Raw genomic sequence first — 7,515 nt, 5'->3', positions numbered from 1 at the left:
TCATACTTATGCCTGAGTGCATAATAACTCTCACTGCTGAATCTGCTAAATTATGAACTAATGTATCTGAAGGTCTTCCATAACAAATAACATCAACCACTAAACAAAACTGGACTGGGCTAAATCTGACAACTGTTCAAGGGGGGACTTAAGTTCTTATGAATGTAAAATATATAAATATATCCTTGATAATTAAGATTCTACTGAAAATGCTCTAAGGAAAAATATGTGAGGCAGTTAAAGTCACAAACTTTCCCCAAACCCTTTACATTCATACTGGAATGCTCTTACTGGTGCTTGCCATTCGATATTAATAACATTGACTGATATAATAGCATCTTTGATTCTACTCTGTTATTTGTTCTCTTGTTGTCATACTCTTTGGCAAAACCTTTAAAGGGATTCTGTTAGTCTAGGATGCCATGGAAAAAGAATAAAAGAAAATTATAAGAATACTGTGTTTGGTGATTGGTGTACTTGGCTGGGTAATGCTTTATGTGTCTGTCTTTGCCCCAGACCAGGGTAGCTAGTATAAAAATACTGTACTTGCTGAATAATGTGTTTGTCTGTCTCCTAACATATTGTACTGGGTGCCCCAAACTATGCAAATCTGGGTAATATTTCTTTTCTGTTTTGTAAATATTATACTGGCTGGAAAATGCTCTTTTTTCTTGGCCCAAATCAGGTAGCTTAATCTATTAATATGAAATAATATTGTTGTAAGAGGACCTGTTCTTAATGTATACTCTTGTTGTACTATCTAAAGGATGTTCAAATCGTGTAAATACCTAATTTTTTTTTCACATGACAGTTTGAAGCTGTGACCTGTTATGTATAGAATTGCGAACCCCCCAAAACTGTTGTGATATCTCCAACCATTCTTGTAGAATGTCTGTTTCTCTTTAAATCTGTCCATTTTTGCTTCATATAGTTTGGGTTCTGTTGTTCATTGTGTTTATATTTTTAATACTTATATATTATCGATTGATTGATGGCTAACTTCCTTCCTCAGTTCCTGTTACTTCTTTTCTTTTTGTTTAATTCATTTTTTCTAGTGTCATTTGCATTCTTTCTCATTTCTTTTCTGTATGTTTTAGTAATTTTCTTTTTGCTTTCCCTAAAAAGTGCAATTAGTATTTTTAAATTTATAACAAAAAATTAAATTTGAATTAATAGCAGTTTAGCATAAGGAGCATATCAAATATCTGCTTTCAAACAGCTTTGCTTACCCTTGTTATTTCATAAATTATACCTTTATACAGTGTGTGCCCATTAAGGTAGATTTGAAATGGTCATCTTATGCTTTTGTCTTGTGAATCACACACACACACACATATATACATATATATGAAAATAAGAGCTAAAAATCAAAAAGAAAAATAATACTGGCTTTTGCATTTACCTTTGTAGTTACCTTTACATTATATAGAATATCACTGTGAATCTCTTGGAATTGATTCTACTTGAAGTCCATTGATCTTTGTAGATGTACAGCTTTATCATGTTTGTTTTCAGCTAATATCTCTTCAAATATTCCTCCTACCACTATCTCCCCTTCCTCTCCTTCTTGGAGTGTCATTTTGCTTATGTGGTATGTTTGATGGTGTCCCATAATTACCACAGGCAATTCATTTTTCTTCACTCTTTATCTCTGCTCCTCAGAGTGGATCATTTCCTATGACCTATCTTTAAATTCAGTGATTTTTTCTTTTCCCTACTAAAGCTCCTGTTGAAATGGACTAGTGAATGCTTTTTTCAGTCATAGTATTTTTTATTTCTAAATTTTCTATTTAGTTACTTTCAATAATTTCCATTTATTTAATGATATGCTTTATTTGGTACATCATAGTTCTCCTGGTTTCCTTTAGTTTCCTTTCAAAGGAGTAAAGGAAATTTTATATAATTTCCTTTAGTGCTTTGAACATATTTTGGATGGTTAAAGTCTTTGTCTAGTAATGCCAATATTTGTGCTTCCTCAAGGATACTCTTCCTTCATTTTTTCATGTAAATGGATCATATTTTCTTGTGTCTTTTCATGTCTCGTAATTTGTTGTTGAAAACTGGGTATTTGTGTTTTTGAACACAGTATGTGATAACTCCTGAAATCAGATTCTTCTTTCTCTTCATTGCTGTTTTGTATTTGTTTGTTCAGTGACTTTTAAAAACTATTTCTCAAAGACTATCTCATTTTAAAAGTGGGTTTACTTATGTTCTTCCCAAGAATTTAAGTGGTTAGCCTATGATCTGATGGAAATTTATGAATACAAAGAAAATTGCTGATATTTACAGGCTGACTGTGTGTTTAGGTGTTGCTGTTACTTTCAATGCAGGACTAGATGGTGCCAAGAATGAAAGAGAAAAGAAACTGGGATCAGGGGACCTCACTTCTCAGAGAAGTGCAGCTAAGTTTATTTAGAGCTGTACTTCTTTTCATAACCTAGATATGCATGTGAGAAGTCTTGTTCTATTTTCTAAAGTTCCTTTATGTTGCTTATCACTTTTGGCAAAGTCAGCTAGTTATTGCTAGTGTAAGCATTCTTGTTTTGTTTCTTTTAGCAAAACATGCTGTGTTAAAAATATTGTCTTCTTTCAAGTTTAGCCAGACTGTTTATCCTTGGACCTGGGCACATACACCCTAGTCTTTACTTTTGCCTTTTAACCCTTTGCAGGCTGTTTTTCCATCATTTAGGCACTCCAACATTTATCCAGTTCATTTAAAATCCTGTCTTAGTCTTCAATTCTTGCATGGAGTCTGAAAGTCACTCAGAGGTTAAAGCTAAGGATCTTCTCAGGTATTTTCTGCACATGCACCCTTTCCTATGCATGCATGTGGTTTCTAGATTTCCTACTCTGTGCAAAAATTTTCAAATCATTTGTACCTCAAGTATCTCTCACTCTAGTCTCTTCCTTTCCAGGCTTTCCTTGGCTGCTTGCCCTATCTGTCACCCCTTCCCCTAGTCACTTCAACTAATTTGCTTGCTTTTAAGTATTTTTGACAAATGTTAGTCAAGTGGGCATGATAGTCTTTAGAAAATTCTGAGATGGGTAACAAATGCAAGCCTCTGAGCTGATCCCTCAGGCAGTTGCCAGAAAGTCCAAAATGCACACTATATTTGTTAGAGAATATGATTGATATTTTCCCCTGGAGCAATTAAGAAGTCCCAGGAGTGTAGGCCAATATACTTTGGGTGGTTTGGAGCTGTAGAATGGAAGATGGTAGATATTTTAGTTTGTTAAAGCTGATAAAATGCAATATATCAGAAATGGGTTGGCTTTTAAAATGGGATTCATTAATTCATATTTACATTTCTGAGGCCATGAATAGTTCTAAATCAAGGCATAAACAGGATATCTTCTTCCTGAAGAAAGGTTGCTGGTGATGTGGGGTTTCTGTGTCACATGAGAAGGCACATGGCACATTGCTTGTCTCATCTTCTGCTAAGGTTTCATTGATTCCAGCTTCTGGATTCAGTGGCTTCCTCTCCTAACAGCTGTGTGTTTCTCTCTTTATCTTTTGTCTCTCTTAGTTGCCTCTTCTGTGGAATTTTTCTACATATTTTTTCTTCTCTCTGTCTTCTATCCCCTATAAAAGATTTCAGTAAGAGGATTATGGCCTACCTGGAATGAGGTGGGTCATATTTCAATTTAGGTTAAGATCCTACTCACCAAAAGATCCTACTTAAAATGGATCCACACCCACAGGAATGAATTAGGTTTAAGAACATGCTTTTTAGGGGGAATATACCACAATAAACAGTCAAAGTAGGCCAGTAAGATGAAATGCCACAGCATTCTCCAACCATAATTTAATAGTTTCTTTCTTTATTGAGCATTTCCATGAACACTAGATGTTTTTTATTACATCATTCATGTCTCAAAATCTTGATTCTTTATGATGGCTTTTGACAGTTTAATCAATTATTTAGTGAAAGGATGGGGATTTGGAGTTTCCTACTGTGTTATTTTCACTGACATCTCTGAAAGGGACTTTGAAATTAATGATATCTATGTCTCATAACATTATCAATTCAATTCTAATTCACTCATCAAACCAATTGTATTAGAAGGGGTAGTATCTTTATTTGATGGAACATAAAGATAGTATTTGGATATGTGAACACATAGATTCTACAAAATAATCTCAGTGGTATGTTGTTGACCACATCTGTGTAGCAAATATCTTTTGTCTGAACCATGCAGATTAAAACAAAACAAAAACTGGAAGTTTAACATTTGCAAATGGGACATGTACTTTTGTTTCTCTTAGTCAACACTACTTCCCTATGCTGAGTTATTGATACATTTCATATTGCCTATCTCCATCCAGAGGAATCTAAGGATTTGATAATTGCTCTTTTAAAATACTGTAGCATTCAATATTTGAGATTTATATGAGGATTTTAGTTTCAAAAGCCTATTACCATGCTTTTAATAGTTACATATATGCCTTAATTCATAGTAGAATAAATTTAGCCTTGTTTTAAATCCTGGCAATTTTAGATGTTAAATTAAAAATTAGGATTTGTTTGTCAATCCACCTTTCTCAGTATTTATGAGAAAAAATTTTGAAAACATTGATGATAGTTGTAATATGTGAGTGGTACCCAGTTATGGAAAAACCATCAAAGTACTGTTTGAGGTCTAATGATGACTAAATGAAGATTTAAAGGAAATTAAGTTAGTGATATGACACTATTTAGGTTTGACTGAAGGAGATAATGTATGCTTGCTAAATTATTATCTTTCATAGTAGATATCCAACATATCAACATCGGAAATGATAAACACCTAAGAATTTTTTTAGAAACAATAATGTAATCATAATAAAACATAAAAGCAGAAACAATATCCTCTTTTTTTCTATCCACATTTGTTTCATGAACATGTGATCTGGACAATGGGAATGAGGATGCTGAGAGAGAGAGTGGGGGCAGTTTCTTTTCATGGTGTTACATTCTATATATGTAATTGTTCAATCATTTGTATCATTTACCTTATTAAGTCTTTTAAAAATTATTACAATTTCCTCTGTAGTTTTCCTTTATTCCCCAGTGTTCAGCCTTTTCAATGTCTAAATGGGACATGCAAAGGAAATATTCTTTTTACCATCCAAAGTTACCTTAAAGAAAGAAAAGAATATAAAGTAATATGTCGCAGTTTTTCTATTTGGCTTGTTGCTCAACCATATTTAAAGGCATTGCTTGTTTTAAATTATTTCACCTGGATGTATATTTCATATGGCTACTTTATGAAATAGGAATTTCTAAGGTTTTCTACACATTTTTTTCATATTGGTTATGAATGTGTTTAAGCATGAAAAAAAATTGGAAGAGCAAATCAATTTGTAATCCATTTACCACTGCTATCAACTCAACAACTAATAAATTACATTCTGTGTGTGAGTCTGATAGAGATTAAAGTGCTAGAACATTTAAAAATAATTAGCAAATATAATTAAGCATCACTCCCTTAATATTTCCAGATGGATATCATAAATCAAAACATTCCCTTAGTAAAAATTATATAATTTTAACACCTAAGAAGAAATTGACACAAAAATTGCTGCCAAAATAAAAATGTTTAATTTATTTTCTCAGTTAAAATAACCACATATATCAGAAAGAGGCATTTTTCATATACTATAAAATACCATTTTTTTCTCTTCTCTTTTGTCTTCTCCCTCTCCCCCTTCCCCCCCCTCTCTCTCTCTCTGTTTCCAGACTTCAATCAGAATATCAATTTAAGATTTCTTTAGAATTCCATAATAGTAATTATGTTAATGATTAAATCTTCTTCAATGTTATAAACTTTTGGAAATTTTAATGCTAAGACCTCTTTAAAGATATGATTTTCACTTTATATCCAAGAGATATGTGGGATAAATTTTGGGCACAGTAAGAATATCATTCCCTAAATAATTTTCCTCAAGTGACAGTAAAATTATTCACTGAAGCTAACAATATCTTTATCCTACTTATTGTGCACCTGAATATTTTTTGGAGTACCTGTTTTCTCTGTGTATAGATCTTGTCAATTACAAAATAATAGCAAACACTGAAATTGTTGCTGTGGATTTATCTTATGCAAATTATCTAAACACATACCTTTCTGTAGCATCCAAAATGTTATTGAGTCTTCTTATAATTATTTCCAATATAGATTTCTTGTTGAATGGCCTGGATGGACATATACAACCTCACAGTTCTGAATTCATTTTTATGGGAATCACAGATTGTGCTCAGCTGAAGATTCCAGTATTTGGGCTCCTCTTCATTGTTTACATGGCCCCAGTGGTAGGAAATCTGGGCTTGATCATCCTCAGCATGATAGACTCCAGGTTACACACACCCATGTACATTTTCCTCAGACATCTGGCCTCCACTGACCTTGGTTATTCAACAGCTGTGGGACCCAAAATGCTATTTAATATTCTTGCAGATCAAACATACAATCTCATTTAATGTGTGTGCTATCAAATTCACTTTATTCAGTATTTTTATTTCTAATGAAATTTTCATTTTGTCAGCAATGGCCTATGACCACTATGTGGCCATCTGAAACCTTTTGCTCTACACAGTCATCATATCAAAAAGAGCTTGTCACCTGCTGGTGGTGATAATTTATCTCTACAGTGTTTTTTGTCTTTGCTAACAATCATAAAAATGTTCTTATCATCATTTTGTGTCTACAATGTCATTAAGCATTTCGACTGTGATACTCTGCCCTTGATATCTTTGTTCTACTAGGCACATGGAATTAAATTGATAATACTGATCTTTGCAGCATTTAATCTGGTGTCATCTCTTCTGATAGTACTCATGTCCTACATGCTGACCCTCATGGCCATCCACAAGATGAACTCTGCAGAGGACAGGCACAAGGCCTTCTCCATGTGTGGATCTCACCTGACAGTGGTGGCTGTTCTTTGAAACTCTCTTCTTTATGTATGTGCAGCCCAATTCCAATCGTTCCTTTGATGGTGATAAAATGGCCTCTGTATTTTATATCCTGGTGATACCGATGCTGAATTCCACGATCTATAGTTTCAAGAACAAAGAGGTGAAAAACACCCTAAAGAAAACCTGGAAAATATGTGAAATTTTTCTACTTAAAATTCACTATTGTATATTATAAAAATAAATTATAGTGTAGACATTTTATACTGTATTTGACATTTCTTTAACCTTGCACCCTTTGCCTCTATAGGGATGGGCAAGAATCCATCAGTAACAAATATAGAAATATAGGAATTATTTTCATGTTTTCAAACCAAAATCCAACACTAAGAAATTATTAACTTTTGCTCATGCTCCAGATATGAATTTATATTTAGACACAAATCTGGACTAGATTCCATGTTTACATTTTCATACACAGAGTCTGTTTTCATATCTCTTCTACCCCACAGTGGCCTTAATGGAACTGGGAACTCTGTGTAGTCTGCTCACTATTTATTACGAATTTCTTAATGCAGAAAAGGTTGCAAAATAATTCTGATAAAGTTAATGGAAATCA

At 33.2% G+C, this 7,515-nt stretch overlaps 1 pseudogene; it reads left to right on the top strand.

Moving 5' to 3' along the window:
* The first annotated feature begins 6,180 nt into the window (after positions 1-6,180).
* On the top strand, positions 6,181-7,136 carry LOC143672862 (olfactory receptor 8K3-like; annotated as a pseudogene).
* The last annotated feature ends 379 nt before the right edge of the window (positions 7,137-7,515 follow it).

This window comes from Tamandua tetradactyla, assembly GCF_023851605.1.
Source record: "Tamandua tetradactyla isolate mTamTet1 chromosome 18 unlocalized genomic scaffold, mTamTet1.pri SUPER_18_unloc_1, whole genome shotgun sequence".
Classification (NCBI taxonomy): domain Eukaryota; kingdom Metazoa; phylum Chordata; class Mammalia; order Pilosa; family Myrmecophagidae; genus Tamandua; species Tamandua tetradactyla.
Note: the sequence above shows the minus strand (reverse complement) of the source record. Positions and strands in the feature narration are given on the sequence as shown.